Here is a 25,790-nt window from a genome sequence, read left to right as displayed (position 1 = left end):
CCCCGCGTCCCTCCCGAGACGCCGGCACAGCAGGTCTGGGCTCTGCCGAAAAGCCCCGGGGCGGAGGCTTCTGGTGGCAGCACTTGGAGAATCTGCTCGCGGCTAACCTCACATTTCACCCACGGGGACACTGAGACCCCGAAAAGTGACTGCAGTTGCTTAGGGGACCCCTTTACTGAAGGAGGGGCCAGGGCTGGGCGTGCTGTGCCCACAGTGGGGACAGCTGAGAGCCCGCAGCCACTCCTGGCCCGCTGCCCTCTCGCTGGACGTGTCCAAGCTTCCCGTGGAGGTGACATCTCCGGGGCCATGTCCCTGCCAGGGGCTGAGACCCCCCAGGGCTGGCTTACTGCCCCTCTGGCACAGAGGAGGCGACCAGCCGGCCCTGCAGGACGCTGGGACCACCTGGAAGTGTCCCCATTGCTGGCCTCCCCCAAGGAAGACTCCATGCAGCGGAAACACCGGGAGTCACGTACCCCCAGACCCCGGAGCGCGTCGCGGGGACTGTGAGGCCTGGCAGTGGCTGCAGGAGCCTCTGGCCGTGGGGAGTCCTGTCCTCCATGAAAAACAGGAAATGCGCTGGGTTCTGCCCACTGGACAGACAGACACATGCAGTCCAGGCTGCCTTTGCGTTACATGCCCACCAGGGTCTCTTCTGACTTTAAAAGACATTGAAGTTAGAACCTTTCCGTGAGCCCTCAGGTAGGCACTGTGCCAGGTGTGCCCGTGGTGAGGGGCGGGTCTCTCTGCCCCAAAAGCTCCGGCGCTGCGCTCAGCCCTGGGCTCTGCATGGAGACAGAGGGCAGCCCCTCGGAGGGTCGTTGGGTTCACAGCGGGCAGCCCTGGCGCCTGCACCCCTGTGCCCAGGACCAGCGGCCCGGCTCCCCCGACGAGTGCGCACAGCAGAGGGGCGCCTGGCGCAGTGGCTTTGCATACAATTATAGCGATGGCATCATTTTTTTTGAAACAAACTGTCCATAAATGTCACCGAGAATCCGGGTCTCCTTTTATTAAAACTGAAAAATGTGTATAAGTGTAAATAACAAATGACTGCTACAGGGATGGGAGCGCCGCAGCGCGCCGGCGTCTCTCTCCCCGCTCCTCTCCTCTCCTCCTCATGTAATTTGCATTAATAAAGAGGCTGTTCCTTGTCGGAATGTGTTTCATCCGGTTTAAAATCCCAGGGCGATCCACTGGGAAGAGCTCGGGGAGAATCCAACTGTCAGAGCCGACAAGACAAATGAATCCCCGTGCCAGGAGCGCGTGGCTCAACGATGACAGATTGAGAAGAACTGTCCCCCTCTCGACAGGCGGGCTTCATTTTCAAATTAATAAATCTGAATAAAATATTTTTCCTTTCATTACGCGCGGAGCCTGTTTGACAGTCCCGTGACAGGAGGGCGTCGCAGTGTTGATGAGAGCGGTTTGCAGATCCCACCTGGCCTTTCCTGCTTTATTTTTACCTGCAAGCTCTCCCGTTGGCCTGGCGCCTGCCTGCCTCACACCCTGCCTCCCGCTCCCCCCTCTCCGCCCGCCCCTGCTCCCAGCTCCCACGTCTTCCCTCCATGCCGCCCGCCCGCCCTCTCCTCACCTCTGAAATGTCACCCGCTCCTGTGTTTGCTGTTCTTTGCCTTCACCTGCAGGCCAGCACGTTGAATTAGAGGCCGGAGCACATGTCACTAAGGAAAGGGGGAAAGAGAGAGAGAAACACCTCTAATTACTGTGAAATATTCTCTTTCTTCCCGTGGTTGTTTATCGCTGATCACATCACGGTAACAGCTCACGCCAAGGCTGGAGGAGAGAGTGGCTCTCTGCTTTATCATTTCACCTGAGGAAGCAGTCCTCATCATTTCCTCTTCACACACACACACACACACCCCCTCACACACATATCACACACACACATATCACACACATAACACATCCACACACCCTCATACACACACATCCACACACCCTCACACACACACACACATCTCACACCCTCACACACATATCACACAAACACATATCACACACATAACACATCCACACACACCCCCCACACACACATCACACACCCTCACACACATATCACACATATAACACATCCGCATACCCTCACACACGCACATCACACACACCCTCATCCACATATCACACACACATCCACACGAATCACACACATATCCAAACACATCCACATCACACACACATATCACACACATCCACACACATCCACATCACACACATACACACATATATCACATACACACATCACACACATACACACAACACACATCACACACATACACACATACATCACATACACACATCACACACGTACACACAACACACATCACACACATACACACATATCACACACATACCACCTCCACATATCACACAGATATCACACACACACACATATTACACACATCCACATGAATCACACACATATCCACATCACACACATCCACACATATATCACATACAGATCACACACATACCCCCCCACACATCTATACATTACACATACATACACATCACAAAATATCACACACACCACACATACCACACACATCACACAATAAACACCACACACATACACACATGCACTCACACCACACGCATCACAAACACCACATACATCACAAACACCACACGCATACATGCCACACACATATTACACACAGCACACACAACACACCACACATATGTCACACACATTACACACATGGATCACCAACACATGCACACATGCACACACATACACATGGATTACACACATGCATACATCACACACAACACATCACACACATGCCACACATATTACACAGCACACACATGGATCACGAACACATACATGCATGCACACACACACACAAAAGCAGCCCTTCTGATCTGACAGACAAATACACCTTGTTGTCAGCTCCCCTCCCAGGGCCAGAGGCGCTCCTGCGCCCCAGCCGTCGGCACACGCAGGCGCTCGCGTCTCAGTGCCCGGGTGACAGTGATGCCTCTTAAATAATTCAGGGCACTTTATGGGACACGCTGTGCGCTCATTAGAGAAACGCTGCTGAGGAAAGGGACTTGCTAGCAGAGGGGGTTTGTGTTGGCACTCGGTGTGGAATCTGGGCACAGCGGGCATGTGCCCCTTCCGCGGCCCGAGATCCAGGCAGGGAGACACGGATCTAATCACATTCACCGCTGCAGTCAGCGACGCCCCATTCCCACCCCTCCCACAAACTCCCCTCCCCCTGGAAGGAAGGAGGGAGACCTGCCACGGCCACGGAGCTGAGAGGGGGAGACCCTGAGCTTCTCGGCACATGGCACACGCTCGGCCGGGCGGTTGTCCTGGCAGTTGGCGTTCCCGCCCTTCCAGCCGCTCCACGAGGGGCTGAGGCCGTGAGCTTCTCTGCAGCTGTGCAGGGCGCGCTTCGGTGCCGGGCCTGCAGCCGCTGTCCCTGGGGGGTCTGCGCCCCCTCCCCCCAGCAGTCTTTGCAGACACAGGGCATCTAGGTACCAGACTTGTGTTTGGGTAAATGTAGGTGGAATTTCCCCGTGACAATCAGATTTTTGGGCTTAGGGGAAATGTGAGGGAGGGTGTGTGACATTTTGGGTTTGCAATCAACTATTTGCGTGTAGACATTTGGACAAAGGCACGATTAGGGGAGCTTTCCGAATACCCACATTTAAGGAAGGCACTGTGCTGGCTGGGAAGCAGAGCCTGGTGCGCAGACTCCCAGGCAGGTGAGATTCTGCTGAAATGTCAGATGACTCAACAGGGTACGTGGAAAATCCACCACTAACAGGCCCAAGGCCAGCCGTCCGGGGACGAGGGAGCAAGTCTGAGGGGCAGTGTCCACATCCAGCAGCTCCCACCCAGGCTGGGTGGGTGCTTTCTCATGGCTTCCTGAACCCGTCTCTCCCACAGAGACAACCGTCACGCAGAGGGTGTCGCCTGAGACCTCGAGGTGAGCCTCTGAGTAGCTGTCGTAGAGCCATAGGAAGACAGGAAAAGGCGTGTGCGTGTCCCAGGGTCTCTTCACATGCGTGAATACACCCGATTTCACAGCAACCCCGGGGCCGGGCTGGGCATCGCAGGCCTCACTTTATAGAATTTGCGGGAAGTGTGGTGTCAGGATGCAGTCACTTCCATAAGATCACTTGAGTCACAAACAGAAAAGGGAGTTGATTTTTTTCCTTATTCCATGTTCACTAAATTGTGCTTCACTCTGCTGTGTGTTTGTGTGTGTGTCTGCATGCCTGTGTGCATGTGTGTGCATGTGTGTTTATGTGCCTGTGTCTTCATGTCTCTGTGTGTCTGCATGTGCATGTCTGTGTGTTTCTCTATGTGTGCATGCCTGTGTGTGCATGTGTGCTTGTGTTTATGTGTGTGCGTGTGTGTGTGTGTGTGTGTGCTCTCGGGTAGACCACACAAGAGTGGAGCTGACTACCGTTAACTGATTGGAAGTTACTGCCTGGGCTCCGACCCCTCCAGTTCAGCCTCATTGGTGACTTTGTATCTGCCTCTCAAAGTCTACCTGTTTTCAGGTTCTCTTCCATGTTATTTCTGGATGATATTCTGGTGGTTAAGAAACAGCCACGCGAGCTCCCTCAGTGCCCTCCAGCAAGTGGTGTTGCTTATTGATTGTTAAAGGAGAGGACCTACAGAAATCTTGAGATCCTGAAGATTTTCACAGCAGTGAAAGTACTCACAAGTCCCGGCCAGTGTGGCTCAGTTGGTTGAGTGCTGGCCGTGCACAAAAGGTGGCTGTTCGATTCCCAGTCAGGGCACTCTCACATCTGTGTTTCTCTCTTTCCCTCTCCCTCCCTCTCTCTAAAAATCAGTTTTAAAAACTTAAAAAAATAATCACGGGATTGAAAGAGGATACGGAGATCATAATAAATACATGATTTAAGTATGTTTAAAGGATGGAGAATTACGCCCTATTATGGGTCAGTGAGCTGTTACTTACTGAGTGCTAGGCTTTCTCGGACCACCTCACTTCCTCGAGGCTGTTAATATCACAGACAATCATTGTTTTCTAGGAGACCCTGGAGGATAAAGCAGCACCTTGGCTTACATCTTACAACTGTCACATCGTTTCTTTTCTTTCTTGAATTGGACAGAAAAGAGAGTGAGAGAATGAATGAATGAATGAATGAATAGTAAACAAACATCTTCATGTCAGTGCTCGCAGGAGGCACTGCCATCCCCTGTCACTGAATGAGAACGCAGAGCGTTGACTGGCTTAGGGGCCAAAGCACTAAGGCGCGGCCGACCCAACGCACCCACGCGGTCCATCTGGGTGCTTTCTCCAACGTCGCAGGCATACTTAGACGCAGGCTTCTGAAAGGGCAGAGGGACTTCTTACTCTGGGGTGGGGTCTTTCACGCCACTGGGCAGACGATTGCTGTGGCTCACTTGCCCTGCACTGGCATCTTGTATTTGGGACAAACCCATGCTGGGCAATTGGGGGGTGGGGAGGCTGAAAAGGTTGCGGGACTCACGCCTCCCATGGGTCACTTTAGCTTCATTGAGTGTAGCTCTGTGCTTTGCTAAGGCGGCGAGGCTGCAGGTGGTGCCGTGGTGGCTCGCTGGCTGAGGACAGCTGGAGCAGTGCGTTCCGAGCACCCGCCTGCAGGCCTTAGGACCTGGGGCTGCTTTCCCTCTTCAGTCGCCGACCCCTGGAGGCAGCTGGGAAGGAGGAGCAGGTGACAAACTTGCACATTTGCTGAGCTGCTGCTCTGTGCCAGGGACTGTGCTGGACTCGCCCTCCTGAGCCACACAGACCCTCCGGTTCTTGGCCTCTGTGCCTAGGGCCCGTCCCCAGAGCTGGGGCAGACGGTGCAGCGACTGCGGGGCCTCCTGGAGGTCTGCCTCTTGGCTGATGCTCAGAAATAGGAGAATGCCATTGGCAGGCGCATGCCCTGTGGCCAGGAATATGACATTGAGGCCATCACTGTAGGATACTTGTGAATTTAGACACATTCCGTCCTGCACTTAAACTGAATCACTTTCTTTTTTATATTAATAATCCCTGCCATTGTTGTTGTTACCACAACATTTGTTAGGCACCTACTAGGTACCAGGCACATGCTGAGTCTTCCATGTGGGTCCCTTTAATTCTGACAACAGCTCTGTGAGAGTGTTTTACCTCTCTCTCATTAATGAAGGTAGGTGAGGAAATGGAGGTTGGAAGCCAAGCAGGCCCTCCTGGGCCCTGTGACTGGTGAGGAGAACAGCTAGGATTCTAACCGTGGACATACCCCCAGGTCTGCATCATTAATACGATACGTTATCACTTACCCCGTTTACACAATGTCTCCGTGCCTTTGCTGCATTTGCCTAGAATCGCCTTCTCCTGTATTTCCACTTGTCACCATCTCCACACCTCCAACTCAGGGCTGAATCCAAATGCCTCCTCCTCCATGAAGTCTTCCCTGATTTTCACTGCAGGGTGATGTCTTCACGTTAAGGGAATCCTTGAATATGACATTGAGGCCATCACTGTAGGATAATTGTGAGCTCAGGACCAAGAGCCCATGGTCCTGCTTCAAGCAGGCTTGGCCTGTGTTCCTCCCTCAGAGGACTGGATCTCTGTCCTCCTTACGTGCCCAGGGATTGAATGTCTGCAGTTCCCCCCGCTGGCCCATGGCTTTCAGGAGATCAGCACTGCCCCACCTCACCTAAACGCACGCCTCCTGTCGGCTGCGCCGCTGCCTTCAGGGCTGGCAGCTGCCTTCGGGGCTGCCTGCTCACAGGGATGCACCAAAAGCCGTCCCTGGGCTCCGAACAGTAACCAAGCAACCCCTTGCTTCCCCCTCCCTGACCTTTCACAACTCCCGTGACCTTTGGCAGAGCCTATTTTTCATCCCTTAATGTTTTTGTCACTGCCCTTTCTCACCTCTGGTGTCAGCAGCAAGGAGACCAGGTTCTGGTGCACAGAAATGTCGCTAGCAGGTGGTGGCAGGCGCCTCTTTATGCAGCCCGCACCCTCCGGGATTAATAATAAATATGATCTGATGATGGAGTCACGGTGCGTTTCCTCCTCCGTGAGACAGCGTCCACCATTCCCTTCCAAAGTAGAAACGAGCAGAATAGAAACGACACAGCCGCACCTCCCTGCTCTGGAGGCTGTGCTGCGGGTCCGGGGGCGGGGGCGGGGGGGCAGTGCGGCAGGAACCTTGGCAGGGAGACTCCCGATCCCGGATACTGCTCCTCCGGAAGCTCTGGGCTCTGTTTCTTGGTCTGACTGGCGCCTTGAATTATTAAAGTCGATGATTCTCACCACAGACTAGAACTCGAAAACAATGTGGAGAATCAGATACACATGTTAAATGTATCTGATTTTCCCAGTGATAGAAGAATTCATTCTGCTGACATTAAGTGAGCACTTTCTGAATTCTAGGCTAGAAGCATTGGAAGCGAGGGTTGCTGGGAGGGAGCTGAGGGTGGAGACCCTGAAGGTAACCTACCCCAAATGCTTTAATTCCCAGCTAAGAAGTCTGAGGCTCCAAGAGGCTGATGGAGGTGTGGAGCCACCCAGGTGACCCTGTAGGCTGTGGAGGTGTGGGAGGACACAGGTGACCCTGTAGGGGGTGGAGGTGTGGGAGGACACAGGTGACCCTGTAGGGGGTGGAGGTGTGGGAGGACACAGGTGACCCTGCAGGCTGTGGAGGTGTGGGAGGACACAGGTGACCCTGTAGGGGGTGGAGGTGTGGGAGGACACAGGTGCCCCTGCAGGCTGTGGAGGTGTGGGAGGACACAGGTGACCGTGGCTGTGGAGGTGTGGGAGGACACAGGTGCCCCTGCAGGCTGTGGAGGTGTGGGAGGACACAGGTGACCCTGCAGGCTGTGGAGGTGTGGGAGGACACAGGTGGCCCTGCAGGCTGTGGAGGTGTGGGAGGACACAGGTGGCCCTGCAGGCTGTGGAGGTGTGGGAGGACACAGGTGGCCCTGCAGGCTGTGGAGGTGTGGGGGGACACAGGTGACCCTGTAGGGGGTGGAGGTGTGGGGGGACACAGGTGACCCTGCAGGCTGTGGAGGTGTGGGAGGACACAGGTGGCCCTGCAGGCTGTGGAGGTGGGGAGTCACCCAGGTGAACTTCGTAGACTTGGTCAGGGCAGGTGTTATCTCTTCAGCTCTGTGCCCAGGCTCACCCACTACTTCTGTTTTCTGTTTGTTTGTTTTTCTCAAAAGGAGCTAAGTAACTCCTATGGGAAAAATAAATATAAAACTACGGCCAAGACTTCCCAGGACAGTGAACACCAGGATGCGGATTCGGTGACTTGGAGTCATCTGTCTGAGCTGGGGATGGAGCTGTAGTCTGGCTCCCGGGAACCCAGGGCTCAGGGGAACACAAACGCCAAGTTTCTCCAGGGAGATGAGGGAACACCAGGCCCCCTCTCTGTGCCCAGGGAGGCCAGCGTGGAAACCGTGGAGTTCAATAATAACTCGGGAGAGAAGCCAGGCCACTGAACACACACCAAGCATCTGAGTGCAAGACCCACTGCCCAGCTACTGGCCGTGCAGAGGCCGTAGCGCTTCGTGGCAGTGGCGCCAAGTCAGGAGGGCAGGGCAGCCACAGCTCAGGAACGTGGACCAGAGTAGTGGGAGCAGGGGGCCTGTAGGGAGGCAGCCAGAGCTCGGAGGGATCTCAGTAATTGGGGCTGGGGGACTGTAGGGAGGCAGCCACAGCTCGGAGGGATCTCAGTAGGTGGGGCTGGGGGTCTGTAGGGAGGCAGCCAGAGCTCGGAGGGATGCAGTAGGTGGGGCTGGGGCCTGTAGGGAGGCAGCCAGAGCTCGGAGGGATCTCAGTAGGTGGGGCTGGGGCCTGTAGGGAGGCAGCCACAGCTCGGAGGGATCTCAGTAGGTGGGGCTGGGGCCTGTAGGGAGGCAGCCAGAGCTCGGAGGGATGCAGTAGGTGGGGCTGGGGGCCTGTAGGGGTGTGGGGCTTTGAATCGGGAGAATGTAACGTGTGCTTGATAATGCATAAATCCTGACGGCAGCGCTGGGTTTGGTGAAGCAAGTTGTTGGGGATCGTCCTGAGAGGCAAGCTTGGGTGAGGCGGGAAAGGCCCAGGAATGGATTGGATTTGGATCCCTTAGTACTGGGCTGTCCAGTTCCCCACAGAGGCAGCGTGAGGACCCATGTGCACACCTCCCAATGGACGTGTTTTCTGATGACGTCCACACGGGCTCTGATTTATGGGCCAACAGTGACATCTACCCTTGTTCCAGCTCGGCGAAGCGAGTGTTCTTCCAGAGGCATCCCCCGCCTCGTTCCTGCCCACAGCGCAGGTGGCTCCCAGTCCTGTCCTCACCACTGACCACTGCATACCTGTCTGCACCACGCGGCGCCCAGCCACTAGGAGGGACGCCCTAATGGCCCCTGTGAACATATCCGTCGCATCCTCCTATCTTTACAGTGTGGGTCACTCCCAGAGTGTGGTCCTCGTTGGAATATTTTAATTCACAAAACAGCACATGTAAATACCGTCCATAAATTAATCAGCAGGACAGTTATCTTCTGCAAACTGGAGGGCCCATGGGCCACATGCAAGGGGACTAGGATGTGTTACTTGCCTTGGGATGAGGGGGGGCGGGGGTGGGTGCTATCAGACGTAAAAAAATCAGGACTTCTTAGGCATGTGCCTGTGGTTAGGTCACACAGAGGGAAGATGCTGGTCGGTACAGAAACTACTCGGTTGACGATTATGTGATTCTATTAAATAGCCCGTGAGTGCGTTACCTGACTTGTGGTTGAAGGTGAAAAAGTAGTGGCCCGCCCTCTGCTACAGGGAGTGGAACTAACCTGGAGATTATAACGCATTAAACCAGGGACCACGTGATTTTCTGGAGACAAGACAACATATAATCCAAGAAACCCGTCGCCCGGTTTACCAGAGAACCCTGGAACCGTCGTGTGAGGTTTGAGGCTGATTCTCAGCTTGAACCCTGAAGTTCTCGAGCTTCTCGGGTCACAGAGGCAGACGCTCCCTGCGTTCTTCCCGCGGAGTCTGAGGAGCTTCCGGGGGCCCTGCGGGCCTGCTTCAGTTTTTAAAAGACAGACCACGGGTGTCTTTGTAAAGCACTTGTGTATCTCTAAGGACAGTGTCTCCATTTAATAACTGACATATTTTTGCATTATTTTACTAGTTATCAAGTACTTTTGTACATTTATTATATTTTGTTAAAACCTTATATGATAGTAATAAAATTGTATCTTTTTTTAAAAGAGAGTAGAAGGGAGGGGGGAGGAAGAGAGAGAGAGAGAGAGTGAGAGAAAGAGAGAAACATCCATGAGAGAGAGACACTTTGATTAGTGGCCTCCCACCAGGTGCCTCAATCAGGCTCAGGGATTGAACCTGCAACCCAGCTACGTGCTCGTGACTGGGAATCGAACCCACGACCCTTCGGTGCGCTGGCAGATGCTCTAACCACTGAGCGCACTGGCAGGTCTACAATAAACATTTGTATCTTAAATCAAAGGACCAAAGGGTCCAATTACTCGACCAAGAAGCCACACCCAGGACCGCCCAGCTGACCTGAGGGCTGGGTCCTCAGGGTCCGGGTCCCATGTGCTCGGAGAGACCCCGCAGCTTCCAGTGGCTGTGAGGCGCCTGGACGTCTCAGAGGAGGGAGGGCCCGGGAGGGAGCACTGCCCGCGGTGCTGGCGGGGCCTCTGCCCGCGGCGCTGGCTAAGGTTCGCCTGGGAGTCTGGCTCCCACTGGCTGCAGCGATGAAGCTCTCATTACGGAATGGGCATGGGCTCCAGAATGGGGTTGAAACTGAAATTTTTATTTTTCCTGCGGCTCTTAAATTCTCAGATAACTTTCTCCCACACTTACTTTCTGGTTGCAATAGAAACAGCGCCAAGAAAAGCTGACTGTGGAATTCCAGGCCATCAGAACAGGAGAGGGTTTGAATGTCGCAAGAAATACTGGTTTTTTCGTGCTTTCAGACATTTTTCTAACCACATAAATAGCTCGGGGTGAAGAAAGAACAGGCGAGTGATGGCAACGAGTTGACGTGAAAAGGCTGTATTTTCAAGAGAAGTAGCGGCTGGGCTTTGCCTCGTCGCAGCAGCAGCGGACGGGCTCAGGCCTGGAGGAGGCCCGTGTCCTGGTCTTGCTGCTGCCCCTGAAGGTGATGGCGGACAAGTTATTTAATCAACTTCTGGCTGTAAAGTTAGAGTCTTTAAAATTAGAGATGCATTAGGAGATCTCTAAGACACTCTGGCTCTCAAGTTTGGTTAGTTCTCCAAACACCACCACGGCCGACGCCCTGGCCGATATCCCTGCCCTCGCTCGCTGTCAGGTGAACGAGGAAAGACCTCCGGAGGCCCTTTGAGGATGTGAGGTCCCAGGAGGTGCCAGCTGCCTCCTCCAGGCGGAAGGCTCTTCGATAAAGAGCGGGGACCGAGGGCACAGGGCTGCGCCCAGCTTGCAGGCCGGACGGAGGTCACCTGTCAGCCTCACACTCCGCGGCCTTCAGTACCAGGCTCGCCAGGTCATTTACATAAGGACCTCACATTCACCCCCATGAGGAATTCCAAAGAAGACATAAGACAGCGCGGGGACGACTGAGGCTCCGAGACAGTCAGCCGGTGTGATTGGGAAGTGGGGGTCCGAGAACTTGGGGGCCACATTAAGCACCTTAATGGCTGGGAATCTGCCATGAGTGAAACATTCCTCTGAGCTGGCTGGGTGGAAACGGCCTCACTGAGTTCATGCTGTTATCGAGCAGCTCGTTGTTGATGCAATACAACGGATTTTAATAACATTCCAGTGTTGGCGTCTGACAGAAAGTGCCTAGCATCACCCGCTGTCTGCCGGGCCCCGGCTTCTGGGAGGAAGGGTGGGGGGCCAGCTCTTTCCGAGGGCTCTCAGGCAAACACCCGAGGTGATTCCCCTGCTGAAATCGCTGAAATCCCACCTTTCCACCTTAAGGGTGGTTAGCGCCACACGGAGGTCGAAGGGACCCCGCGACGAGCGGTCACGTCTGGAGCCATCGGGGAGGAGTTCACGCCTCCCTCAGCAGCGGGCCGTGGCCTGGGTGCGCTGTGATGGGACCAGTCTGCGTCCCCACGCTTCTGCCGGGACACCTCTCTCGTGACCTCCTCTGGTGGTCAGAGGGACATCAGCCAGGATTAGAACCGTCCTCATAGTGGGGACAGAAGAGCCGCGGCCCCCGTGGGCTCAGCACCTCCAGCCACAGGCACTGCCTCGGCCTGGGCGGTTGCGGTGTGGCCACGGGAATGGGGAATCTCATCTCAGATTCAAACTGAAGTCCCTTCTACAAATGGGCACTTGTTTTAATTTGCTAGAATGTTCTGGGATCATCGCCCTGTGATGAGCCAGCCCGGGCCAGCCTAGAACCCTGAGCGATGGCGTTGACGGTCATGTTGCCCCTCCGTGCCCCGGGGCCCATGGCTGTCCCGACTGACCCGGCGTGTGTGGCCAGGGCGGTCTCCTCACAGCTGCGTCCAGGGCTCACCTGCAGAGCCGCAAGTGGGTCCAAGCCCAGCATCCGGAACGGACTTTCTCTCGGAGACACGGACACCTGGTCCCACCTGTTCTAGCAGCGCTTGGCGCTATACAGTCCCCTCCCCCATTTCCCATGCAGCGACTCCACCGTTTGGGATGGGAAGCAGCTCCCCCCTCCCCCCTGTTCGCAGAAGCAGAGATGCTGGGGTTGGAGCTGTGGTGAAGTTGGGGCTCAGGGCCAGGCTTCCTGACCCTCAGCCTGGACTCTTCCCTGTGGCTGTGTTGCACCCGCGCTGCTGGGCGGACTCTCGGGCGAGGATCCATATTCCCATGACCAGAGGCCCAGAGGCTCTGTCGTCAGCAGATGGACGCCAGGAGCTCTCTCTCTCCCCAGAATCCCGGGGGAGCCATTCATGCTCTGGGGCCTCCATCTAAAAGAGAGGAGCAGGCTAGGACTTGGGGAGACTGATGTCCGACCCTCTCCCTCCCCAGAGGGGTCTGTGACCATGTGCGCACATGGGATGCTAATTACCGGGTAGGCAACCGGGGCTCCGACAACAGAAAAGATGTCCTATGAATGGAAGGCATTGTCATTGTTGTTGCTTGGATTAATTGGACTTAAAACAATATACCAATAAAGACATTACCTAGGCCTAACTTAATGATCTGCTTTGAGGTAAAAACAAGCCAGGAGTGCAAACCTGATTGGATGCCAGGGGGTGCCCGTAGAGTAACACTTTACACTAACCCTTGACCTGCCTGACGTTTATCTAGTACCATGGTCGGCAGACTGTGGCTCGCGAGCCATATGCGGCTCTTTGGCCCCTTGAGCGTGGCTCTTCCTAAGCCTTAGGAGTACCCTAGTTAAGTTAATAACAATGTACCTACCTATATAGTTTAAGTTTAAAAAATTTGGCTCTCAAAAGAAATTTCAATCGTTGTACTGTTGATATTTGGCTCTGTTGACTAATGGGTTTGCCGACCACTGGTCTAGTACTCTTAAATCTCTGTTTTTGTTTCAGCTCCCATCCTATATAATAAAAGCCCAGAAACCCTAATGACCAGAATGACTAGAGACCAGAACCACCATGGCCCCTCACCGGACTGGCCCTGCCCCCCAGCAAGCAGTTAGGGGTGATCAGGTAGGCTGGGGGCGATCAGGTAAGAAAGCAAGTGGTTAGGGGTGATGAGGCAGGCAGAGCCCGACCAATCGCCTCAAAGAGGGAGACCGAGGCCACAGCCTGCGGGAGGGATGCTGGGTGGCTGTGAAGGGAGGCACTGGCGGCAGTGGACACTGCAGGGCGGGGCTGGTGCCATGGCCGCTCCTGAGCAGGCATGGCGCCTGCAGCCTGGCCCAGGCCCCGGGGTCGCAGCCTCTCCTGCGGTTTCTGCAGGGCTGGACTGCCACTCCTCCTGCTCTGATGCCTGGGCAGATTCGGACCCTTCCATGACTGCGGGCTCTCTGCCAGGGCTCGGCCCCCTGACCGGACTCCCCAGCTCGGCCCTGACTACAGAGGAGCTGAAATATGCTGACATCCACAACACTGGGGCCATGATTGCCCCTTTGCACTTCCTGGAGGTGAAACTGGGCAAGAGGCCTCAACCTGTGGAAAGTGAGCTACATGAGGAAGAGGAGCGGAGGAAAAGGCGCCGGGAAAAGAACAAAGTGGTGGCAGCCCCGTGCCGGAACAAGAAGTGGACGGGACTCCTGCAGGGGAACCTGAGTGGCTGCAGCTCATGAATGCAGAGTCGAAACCCGGATGGAGGCGCTGAAGCAGGAGCGGCAGCAGCTCATCCTGCTGGTCAGCCGGCATCGCCCCACCTGCCTCATCAGGACCCGTAGCGTTAAGACCCCGACTCAGAAGGCAACCACTGCTGGCGCAGCTGGAGGAGAAGTGACCACGGCTGGGAGGAGGAAGGGGAGGAGGAGGAGATGAGGAGAGGGAGGAGGAGGAGGGTCCCAGAGGGCTCTTCCTTGCTGCATGCAGAACTCTTCATGAGGCTCAGCACAGCCAGCATCGGCCGGGCTTTTTTGTGAAACTCAGATCAGCCACACCAGGGGAAGAAACCCAGGCTGATGAGACCCAGGACCAAGCACTGAGTCCACAGTAGTCCTGAGGGGGGCTGTTCTGCCTGGGGCCAGGCTTGCAGGAGGCAGGACAGAGGCTCTGGGCCAGAGAGACACCCAACCAGACAGCTGTGGGCACTTCTCCGGCCTCTCCTCCAGGGCACCCACCCACCCACAGGACCTCCTGGTAGCCAGGAAAAGCCATGAGTTGCAACCAAAATTAGGCTGAGGATGGAACTCAGAGTGAAACTGAAATCTGCCTGCCCCCAGCCCTGCCCCTACCCTTGCCCCTGATCCTGGAGAAGGCCGGAGAAGGGCACAGCGCCAGGCCCTGCTGTACCCACCCACCGTGGTCCCGCTCAGTCCTGCCTAGAGTGGCAGCCGGGGCGCACCTCGCCGGCCCTGCTGGAGCTGCTGTGGGCACGAGGTGTGGGCGCCCTTCCAAAGCACATGCTCACTGGATGTTTACAGACTGGCTGTCCTGGCAGGGCTTTCAACTGCATGTGTTTTTTATACCTTTTTAAAAAAATATTTGTTACAAAAAAAAGACTTTATACAAGCAATATATAAATGGATTTCTATAATCACTCGATGTGACACAGTATGAATGTGCTATGGTTTGCTTGTTACGAACAGATATTCAGCAGTTATGGCCGTTGTGTGTATCTTCTAAGTACTGTGGTCTCTGGGTGCTGGGGTGGCAGGGGCGGGCGTGGTGCATTCCCATCCTGGTGAGCCCTTCATGGTACTCCGTTCTGTATCGCTCAGTAAACAATACTCTTACTTAAAAAAAAAAAAAAAGAAAGAAAAAGAGAGAGAGGCCCAGGCCACCAGTTGGCGATGCTGTGGCGGGTGTGCAGCCGGCAGTGATTGCCCTGCAGAGGGAGGCCCAGGCCAGCCAAGTCATCGCACCCCATGCCTGTCGCCTGCAGAGGGAGGCGACCAGTGGCAGGGGAGGGGGTGACAGTGCTGCACAATGGCAAGCAGTGGCAGTGGGGGCAGGGCCAGCTGCCTGCAGCCACGGAAAGGAAAGCCCCAATAGGCCCTGATCTCAGGCCAGGCCTCGGGACCCTACCCGGGGTCCCGGATTGTGAGAGGGTGCAGGCCGGGCTGAGGGACCCCCCTGAGTGCACGGATTTTTGTGCACCAGGCCTCTAGTAGGTAATATAAGCTTATTGGGCATCTTGGCTGAAGGTCTGGGAGCCTCAGTAGACCCATGCACTGTCTTATGTCTTCTTGTGAATTCCTCATGGTGGTGAATGCGAGGTTCTTACATAAATGACCTGGTGATGGGATATTGCAACTTAAAAAAACAACCTCTCTGTTAGAATTCACTATTTCATTGTGGGAGTCTGTCTGGTTAGGTCTCCTGGGGGTGGGGCCAGGGAGCCGGCAGGCCTGGCTCCTGCCTCGGTGAGCAGAGGGGAGGGAGAGGGGGCAGGTCCCGCCCCAGCCCCGTGCTCCTGCTGTGTGCAGGTGGCCACACTCCTGGTCGCCCGACAGCCCTGCTTCTGTTTGTTGGTCAGAGCCTGCTCCCCACCTTCTAGGATCTAGGTGGCACCACAGGCAAGTCCCAGCCTCTTTCATCCTTACCTTTTCATCCGAAAGGTTTCTGGGAAACTCCTAGCATGTAGCAAGCATTTAAGAGATGCTCACGCTCGCCATTGTTGCTCGCCATTGTCTTCCGCAGTCGCTCCGTGGGCCTGGGCGGGAGACGTGCTCCGTGGCTCCTGGAGCAGGTGCCTGCCGCCCATCCTAACACGCGGCCGAGCACTGCCCTCTGGTCAGGTCGGCAGGACACCTGGCCGCTCCCACTGCTCTCCGCACTCTGCACTCCGCACTCCGGGGGAAGCCTTTCCCACCGCAGGGCCCCTCAGCGACACAGCGCCTCTTCGATGGACGGGCCGGGACCAGCCCCTTGCGGACGCTGTGGTCGTGGGTGCGGCAGAAGGATAATGCATTGGTGAAGGTGTGCTGTGGTGGGCAAGGGGTGTCCTTTGGGCTGTTCCCATCATCCGTGTGCAGTTTCCTCTATTTCAGTGACCTGGTCAGTGACAAGAATCGGCAAATCTCACCTGTCACTCATCCCGGATTTCGCTTCTGCCCCTTTGCCATGCCTCAGGGTGGCTGTGGGACCAGCCCCTCACGTTGGCCTCAGGCAGGTTTGGGAGTGAGGGACACCCAGTTGTGGGGACGCCCTGTTCCTCGGGAGGGAGACGGGAGAGGCGAGGCCTTCCTCTTGGCAAGGTGTCTGAGGGGTCTCCTGCTTACAGGGCCTGCATTGCTCCCCCAGGGGCGTAGGCAGCAGCTGGGCAGGCCCCGCCCTCCCTCATGCTCACTCCCCTCAGGTCCCCCTCCCTGGGGTGGAATCCATCTGAGCACCACTAATGCCTCGAGCTCCAGAGCAGCTTTTCTGCACCCCCTTCCCCCCAGGGGAGCGAGAGGGCCTAGTGATGCTGGACTTCAGGAAGGAGTGGCCAGGACCCCACTTGACCCCTAACCCTTCTAGAAAGCATAAAGACTTTCTCCCAGACGCTACCTCAACGACAGTGTTTTCCACAGCACAAGGGTTCCCTTTCCTCCAGCGCAGCAGTGACGGCCACTTTACCGTCCTTTTGTATAATGAACAGGGCCATTCATGCCTGAGGTGGAGCGGCAGGTTCCTTTAGAGGCGACCTGCCTGCCCAGAGGGGACCCACCTGCCCAGAGGGGACCTGCCCAGGCCCAGAGGGAACCCACCTGCCCAGAGGGGACCCACCTGCCCAGACCCAGAGGGGACCCGCCTGCCCAGAGGAGACCCGCCTGCCCAGAGGAGACCCGCCTGCCCAGATGGGACCCACCTGCCCAGACCCAGAGGGGACCCGCCTGCCCAGAGGGGACCCGCCTTACCAGGCAGCCTTGAGCAGCATTTCTCTGACTGTGGCTCCTCTTCTCCTGCTGCCTGGTTACATTGTTTATTATTCAGCTAAAATGCAAGCCAGTTGGTCAGATTTCTCATTTAATGATACACTTAAAAATTAATTGATGTTTAGAGAGAGAGGAAGGGAAAAGAGAGAGAGAAAAAGTGACGTGAGAGCAACACATAGATCGGTTGCCTCCTGCACGCCCCCTACCTGGCAGGGACCCAGTCTGCACCCAGGTAAGTGCCCTGCAGGGAATTGAACCAGCAGCCCCTTGGTGCACGAGATGATGCCCAACCAACCCAGCCCACCGCCAGGGCTCATGGCTCACTCTTCATCACTGTCACTTCACTCGTCTGCATTGCAGGGCTCTCCTGGCCCTGAAAGGGGGCCCGGGGGCAGCCAGGGGCAGCCAGGGGCAGCCGGACTCCCACATGGCTGGGCAGTGCTTGGAGATGGTCAGTTTGACAGGATCCCAGAAGTTCAAACAACTGTTTCCTCCCGTTTTAAAGAATGTCTCCACATTCCACGCTTGCATGTGTGTGTGTGTGTGTGTGTGTGTGTTAATCTTCACCCAAGAATATTTTTTCATTGATTTTAGAGAGAGTGGAAGGAAGGGGGAGAGAAACATTGATGTGAGACACATCGATTGTTTGCCTCCCACACATGGCCTGACCTGAGTGAAGAACCTGCAACCCAGGTACATGCCCTTAACCAGGAATTGAACCCGTGACCCTTCACTACTTGGACCAATGCGCTAACCACTGGGCATCAGCCAGGGCTACTTATTTGTATTTCATCCGCATGGTGAAGAGCAGTGCATCCCTGGCTTGTGAATCTGAACAAACATTAGCCGCCCTCTCCCCTCTACCAATTCACTGCCCTCTCACAGCGTCCACAGCTCCCGGTCCTCTCTCACTTCTCGGGCGTTGCAATAAGAGAACAAGTGCGAGGATGTGGAGACACTTGTGTGTGGCTGTCACACTGAAATCTACCTGCTTCATAAGATGAAGGAGGAGGAGAGAAGTAAAATCTCTCCCAAAGTTAAAACATAAGCAAGGAGCAGCTGTGCAGAGGAGGGAGAGGGAGGCCATGGTGGCGAGGCCCCCTGCCTGGGGGAGCGGGTGTGAGGCCCGGGGGAGTGGGGGTGAGGCCCATGGGAGTGGGGGTGAGGCCCGGGGGAGCGGGTGTGAGGCCCATGGGAGTGGGGGTGAGGCCCGGGGGAGCGGGTGTGAGGCCCAGGGGAGTGGGGGTGAGGCCCATGGGAGAGGGGGTGAGGCCCATGGGAGCGGATGTGAGACCCGGGGGAGCGGGTGTGAGGCCCGGGGGAGCGGGTGTGAGGCCCATGGGAGCGGGATGAGGCCCGGGGGAGCGGGGGTGAGGCCCATGGGAGTGGGTGTGAGGCCCATGGGAGCGGGTGTGAGGCCCGGGGGAGCGGGGGTGAGGCCCATGGGAGTGGGTGTGAGGCCCATGGGAGCGGGGGTGAGGCCCATGGGAGCGGGTGTGAGGCCCGGGGGAGTGGGTGTGAGGTGAGGCCCATGGGAGCGGGGGTGAGGCCCATGGGAGCGGGTGTGAGGCCCGGGGGAGCGGGGGTGAGGCCCATGGGAGCGGGGGTGAGGCCCGGGGGAGCGGGGGTGAGGCCCATGGGAGTGGGGGTGAGGCCCGGGGGAGTGGGGGTGAGGCCCATGGGAGTGGGGGTGAGGCCCGGGGGAGTGGGGGTGAGGCCCGGGGGAGCGGGGGTGAGGCCCATGGGAGCGGGTGTGAGGCCCGGGGGAGCGGGGGTGAGGCCCATGGGAGCGGGTGTGAGGCCCGGGGGAGCGGGGGTGAGGCCCATGGAGCTGGTGTGAGACCCAGGGGAGTGGGTGTGAGATGGGGGCGGGGGCGTGTGAGACTCGGGGGAGTGGGTGTGAGGCCCATGGGGAGTGGGGGTGAGGCACATGGGAGCGGGTGTGAGGCCCATGGGAGCTGGCATGACACCCAGGGGAGTGGGTGTGAGGCCCGGGGGAGTGGGTGTGAGGCTCATGGGAGCTGGCCTGAGACCCAGGGGAGTGGGTGTGAGGCCCGGGGGGAGTGGGTGTGAGGCCCATGGGAGCGGGTGTGAGGCCCATAGGAGCGTGTGTGAGGCCCATGGGAGCGGGTGTGAGACCCGGGGGAGCAAGTGTGAGGCCTAGGGGAGCAAGTGTGAGGCCCAGGGTAGCTGGTGTGAGGCAGGCCAGGGTGGCAGGCCCCCACAGTGGCTCAGAGTGCACGCCCTTCAGGGAGGCGCGGGCACACGCAGGGGCAGGTGGTCAGCGGGACCACGTTGTCCTGAGGAAGGAGGTTTTATATAGGTCCATCTAAACAGAAAGTAAAAGTTAAATGACTTTGGGTGTTTCTTTTTCTTGTTGGAAACTGCTGTTTTTGTAAAGATGGCCCCGGGGTTGCCTGGCACAGGTCGCAGGGGTGATCCTGAGTCAGGTGGAAGGAATTCTTGAAGCCTGACATGAGGAAGATGGCATTTGGGTGCCTTGACAAGAAGGGAACTGGTCTCTGGCCCAATATACCCTGGAGGGCGTAAGTGACGGACGATCTGTGGACCTGGGTCTGAGGTAGAAATGGGAGCATTGGGAAGACGGGGGAATGGGATCAAATCTGAGTCTCCCCCACCTCCATCTGTAATGACGCCTGCACTCCCGACGCTCAGCGCTGGTCTGAATGTCTAGGTGGGTTGTCCTGGTTCATGCTGCTCCTGCGCACTCAGCAGGGAGGAAGGCATCAGGTCTGAAAACACCCACCCCTTCCTCATCCCACCCAGCAAGGGCCTCAGGAAACTCCGCTGTGCGCACGTGTGCGCGTGTGTATGTGTGTGCATGTGTGCATAATGCATGTGTGCGCATGTGTGTGTGTGCGCATGTGTGAACTTTACTGCAGTCTGAACTCTCCTGCCATCAGCTTTTCTTAACCGTGGGTCTCTTTCCCCAAGCGGTTCCTGGTGCTGGTGCCTATTGCCCTCATGGTCTCACTGAGTCAGTCTCCAAGATTAATGCAATGACCCCCCCCCCGCCCCGCTTCTGCATCGGGGAGCCACAGCAATGGGCTGACATTTGTCTACCGCTTGCTGTCAGGACCACATTGAGCCTTTTCTCTGCATCGTCTAAAGCAGTGGTTCTCAACCTGTGGGTCGCGACCCCTTTGGCGGTGGAACGACCCTTTCACAGGGGTCACCTAAGACCATCCTGCATATCAGATATTTACATGACGGTTCATAACAGTAGCAACATGACAGTTATGAAGTAGCAACGAAAATAATTTTATGGTTGGGTCACAACATGAGGAACTGTATTTAAAGGGCCAGCAGGTTGAGAACCACTGGTCTAATGCAAGCTTTGCTGTAACCCTCGAAGAGAGATGCCAGGTCACATGGCAGGAGCTCAGAGCGAGGACTCAGGCTTGGTCTGACCTTCGCTGTGTCCTGCTGCTTGTTATCTGTGCCTTAGGTGTTGGTGTCTCTTGGCACTGCCTGACCTCATTCTCCTGAACGGTCCCTGCCTCATTGCTGCCACCTGCCCAGGTGCCCTCTCCGAGAGAGCCGTGCCTCCACCGGGCGGAGCCCCGGGAGCGGGGCCTTTGCTCAGCTGGACGGCTGCCTCTGCTCTGCGTCTGCATCTGCCCCTGAAACAGGGCTGCTTAGCGCATCCGCACCAGCTGTTCGCTCCCCTGACGGTCTGGGTGTCTCCTCTGGCTGTGACCTGCTGCTAAATGCCCGGCCTCTGTCTGGAGCTGCTGCCTTGGGGAGTGCCGCAGGGGTACTGCACCCCCCCTAATCTCCCAGCAGACCTGCCTCACCTTCCTGGTCAGAATGAAGCTCTCTTCCTGAACACGGCTGCTTCCCAGTAGGAAGTTGTTAGCCCCACCCCCCTTCCCCACCAGCTGCCCTCACTAGGCCCAGGCCTGGTCTCCTGTTTCTGGCTGTTGTATCGCTCAAAACCACCCTTCGTCCTTGTTGCTGCATCTGGACGAGGCCCCGTGAGGACCAGGAGTCTGAACTCTTCCTCATTCACACGGTCGAGGTTCCTGTGGGTGCCGGTGCCCAGCGCCTGTCCTCGGCCGTCAGAGGACAGAGCTCCTGGTGCATGCGTGTGCAGGGCCCTGACACCCATGCTGATGGAAATCCATCAGTAGACAGTGCTCTATATAGCGAAAGGGTGCATTAGAAAGGCTATGAGTCGTGGTCCTCGGGACGGGACCTCTAGTATTTAGAGAGAAGTGACAGCGGGATCACAATGGTCATTGTGTGGAAATATCAGCAGTTCCCAGGCCTGTGGGCGTCACGGCTCCCAGAGGCCTCAGCGCCAGGCAGGCGGACGCCGACGAGCCAGTGTTGGGGGCCATGTGGAATTCATTTTTGGGGGGTGACATTGGTTAACAAAATTATATTTGGGGGTACAATTCTATAATGCATCATCTGTATGTTGTGCTGTGTGCTCACCACCCCACCCCAAGTCCAGGCCCCGTCTACCCTCTGCCCCCGGAGCATGCTGCAGGCCTCCGGACAGCGTCCTGCTCCTGCCTGCAGGAGGCCATGTTGGCAGCGCTGTCTCGGATGCCGCCTGCCCTGGCACAGGACCTTGTGCCCTAAAGGACATCGCTGTGTGCACACAGACTCACAGACCGCGCTGGCCGGTTGCTCTGTCAGCCCTGCCGGGAAGCAGTTGGGCCAGGAGGTCAGTGAGCAGCTGTGAAGCTGGACACGAGGAGACGTGCAGGACGGAGGCTGGGAGCCCTGGGCAGCAGGACCCTTGGGTGGTTGGGCCGGGCCGAGGAGAGGAGCCTGAGCGATTCCCTCTCCGAGCCCTGGGTTCTGCGTCTGTGTTTAGCTTCCGTCCTTCCAGGTCAGCCCGAGCTGCTGGCGGCTGAGCCTGTGCGACGTGCGGGGCTTTCGGCTCAGCTGCAGGGGACGCCGGTGAGGTTGGAGCTGCTGGACTCCTGGCCGGGGTTTCACACTTAAAATATGAACCTCCCTGGTATGCGGAGCCGAGCCCATCTTGCCCAAAGGCTCCCTGCGAGCGGCCTGACAATGGACGCAGCTGGGCTGATTTAAGGAGACCCGCGGGATATTAGCTGCGGCTGCTCCAGCAGGAAGTGAGCAACTCCAGTCCCTTCTGTTCTCCTGGCGCCCGTGCGAGCGTGGGGCAGGCGCGGGCCCAGGTCACCCCGATCCTTTCCAAATAGCGCTGAGCTCCCAGTTGTCCTCATCCTGTGGGCCTGACGACACCCTCCATGAGAATTTAAACAGAGGTAAACTTTCCAATAAGTCGATGGCTCTGAATTGGCTGAACTCTCACCCTGACAGCTGGGCCCAGGCCCCGAGGCTGGTATGCAGAGAAGGGAGGCGCTCGTGAGGCGTCGAGATAAAAGAACTGATTCCCGCAGATGCAGGCGGAACCTCTGCCTCTCCGACTGAGACCTCTCCGTTTCCTTCCATTTCCCCTCACCATCCCGGAGGCCCTTTGCTGACTTGCAGGTGCCCACGCTCAAGGTCCCTCTGACCTTTTTTTGCAAGCACTTCGATGGCGACTCGAGCGATTAGCACAGTTGTATACAGAGGGTTCCAATCTGTGTTTAGCGAGTTCAGGTGGTAGAAGACACACTACAAACAGCACAGGAACCTTGCAGGCGAGTTTCACTTGGAGTCACGCTCAAGGTCTTTGCAAGAAATTAACCTGTGAGGGTTGAAAAGAGAAGGGCCTCATCTCAGACTCCACGGTCTGCTCGTGTCTGCAGAATACGGAAAACAACTTCCGTGGCTGCCACCACGCTCAGGGCTAGGGAGGCGCTTCCGAAAAGTCGCTGAGCGATGATTTTAGAAGAACTCTCTCATTTCAAAGTACTGGGACAAGTTCCTGGGGCTTAGCCCGGGTCCAGGTGCTCACCATGTTCCAGGTCACGAGCCTTCGATCAGCACTCAGAGAAGACAGACCGCACAGCCATGGATCTTTCATAAAAAATCAGGTTTCCACGGAAAGAATACACGTGGGACTCTTAGGAGTCAAAGTGTGCCCCTCCCCCAATTTCAAAAACACAGGAACCTACGACTGTGGGAACTGCTGCAGCTGTTTCTCCAATTGCTGCGTAAATGAGCCCTTCCAACCTCACATGGTATCACAGAGGGAGAAGGCTGAGGATGTGGTCAAGCATGTAAATGCGTCATAAATGTGAAAACAAAAGTGTAGGGAAAGTAGACATTGTTTGAAATATTAGAAATGTAGTTCATATGAATACTAGAGGCCCAGTGCACGAAATTCATGCACAGGTGGGTTCCCTAGGCCTGGCCGGTGATCAGGGAGAGGAGGCAATGATTGCCTGGCCTGGCTTGGAAGGAACAGATGCCAGATGTGACACTGCCATCATCAGTGCCCCGCCATTGCCTGGTTCCCTGCCTCTCCCCCTCCTCCTTCCCTCATCGCCATGCCACCACCACAGCAGGCAGGCGGCAGGCCGATTGGGGCCTGCTGGCCAGGGAGGGAGATGGGGCATGCTGGTTGCCACCTGTGGGGCAATCAGGCCCCCGCTCACACCTGCCTTGGCCTGGCGCCGCCTGCTCACCTGCTCTGCCATCCTGCCGCAGTCCTGCTCTCATCAGGGCCATTGGGGCTGGCAGCACCTCCACTGCTGCCCACTGCCAACACCATTGCCAGCGCTCCCTATGTTCCACACCGCCCCTTGGTGGTCAACGCACATCATAGCAAGTGGTCGAACTTCCGGTTGCACAATTTGCATATGAGGCTTTTATTATATAGGATAAGGTGGGTAATTATTAAGCACAGTATATAAACACTTGCTGATGATTTTTTTTTTCTGTCTAGGAAACAATTTATTGTTAAGAAAAGGTGAATCTCCAATTATGGTCACAGTTTTAGGTTATAGCATGAAGATAGTGTAGTAAGGCAAACAAGACTTTTCAGGAAGCCCTGCCAGGTGCTCAGTTGGTTGGAGCATCATCCCATACAGCAAAAAGGTTGCAGATTCCGTCCTGGTCGGGGCACATGCAGAAGGATTGATGTTTCTCTTTCACATCAATGTCTCTCTCTCTCTCTCTCTCTCTCTCTCTCTCTCTCTCTCTCTCCTCCCCCTTTCTCTCTAAAACACCATGAAGATTAAAACAAATAAAACAAGAATTTTCATGAAACATTTGCTTCTGAGATGAGATGTTTGCTACACAAATTCAAAAAGAGAGTCTGGATAGATCCGGGAAGATAGGGGTGATAACGGTCTTCCTCGAGGGTCTCCATCCCAAATGCCCACAGGTCCGCCCGCCCCTGCGAGAGCTCCGTTGCCCTCATTTCTATCAGAGAACATTTTATTCCCGGATACACTGACCAACACTGACTCTCGTGGTTACTAGTTCCCTCCGGTCGTCCTAACACACCTTTTACAAACAGGTGGGCCTGAGCCACGCTTGAAGCTCAGGCATGTCCGGCCTGGCAGGTTGCTGTGGCTCCAGGGCACAGCCGGCCTGTTCTGGGGCAGAAATAGGTGCCTGCCCACCGAGACGTCAGAGGCATCTACAGCCTTCAGCCCCGAGCGCTCTCTGGTCAACCTGAGATTAGCACAGAGTTAAAATCCCAGGCTATGATTTCCTTTTACGCTGCAGCTGGGACGGCGACAAGGCTTGTCTCACTGTCCAACCTGGCCATGGCTGCTGGGACTGTGCCTTTAAATAGTCTGACTACGAACAAGATCATCGGAAACGAGTAATAAGATTGTTTAACCATGTTGGTCATGGGCCAGGGCTGGGTTCCATCCACAAGCTGGTAGGATATTGACTTCACTATGTAAAGCATTAAAGCCTCCCAAATGAGGGGTCTACCTGTCATTTGCTCTATGGGATCCCTTTTATTTGGGTCTGAACATACATATATACACATATGCACATGGGTACATGCTTATCTATCCACTAACATACATGTACATGCACATAAGTATAGATATTGGGAATGTGTAAATACATGCACTTATGTTTTTACACAAATTCTAAGTACAGAACTCAGTGATTTTTCACAAAGTGATTGTACTCAGGTCAGGACGTACAGGTTAGCACCTCAGAAGCCCAGCCCGTGTCCCTTCAGTCATACACCCTCTCCCAGTGACATTGATGTTTTATATATATTTAATTTCAGAGAGAAGAAAAGGGAGAGGAGAGAAATGTGAGAGAGGAGCATCAATGGGTTGCCTCCCTTTCTTGCCCCAAACAGGGAGTGAACCCGTAACCTAGGTATGTGCCCTGATGGGGAATTGAACCACAACCTTTTGGTGCGTGGGATGATGCTCCAACCGGCTGGGGGTGCGGTGTTCCCTCTGACACTGTGG

The 25,790-nt window shown here is 56.0% G+C and overlaps 1 pseudogene; it reads left to right on the top strand.

Annotated features, from left to right (window-relative positions):
• Window positions 1-306: 306 nt before the first annotated feature.
• LOC118673217 lies at window positions 307-14,372 on the top strand (annotated as a pseudogene).
• The last annotated feature ends 11,418 nt before the right edge of the window (window positions 14,373-25,790 follow it).

The sequence above is a fragment of the Myotis myotis genome, unplaced genomic scaffold (assembly GCF_014108235.1).
Source record: "Myotis myotis isolate mMyoMyo1 unplaced genomic scaffold, mMyoMyo1.p scaffold_m19_p_18, whole genome shotgun sequence".
In the NCBI taxonomy this organism is placed as follows: domain Eukaryota; kingdom Metazoa; phylum Chordata; class Mammalia; order Chiroptera; family Vespertilionidae; genus Myotis; species Myotis myotis.
This window is presented reverse-complemented; position numbering and strand designations above follow the sequence as displayed.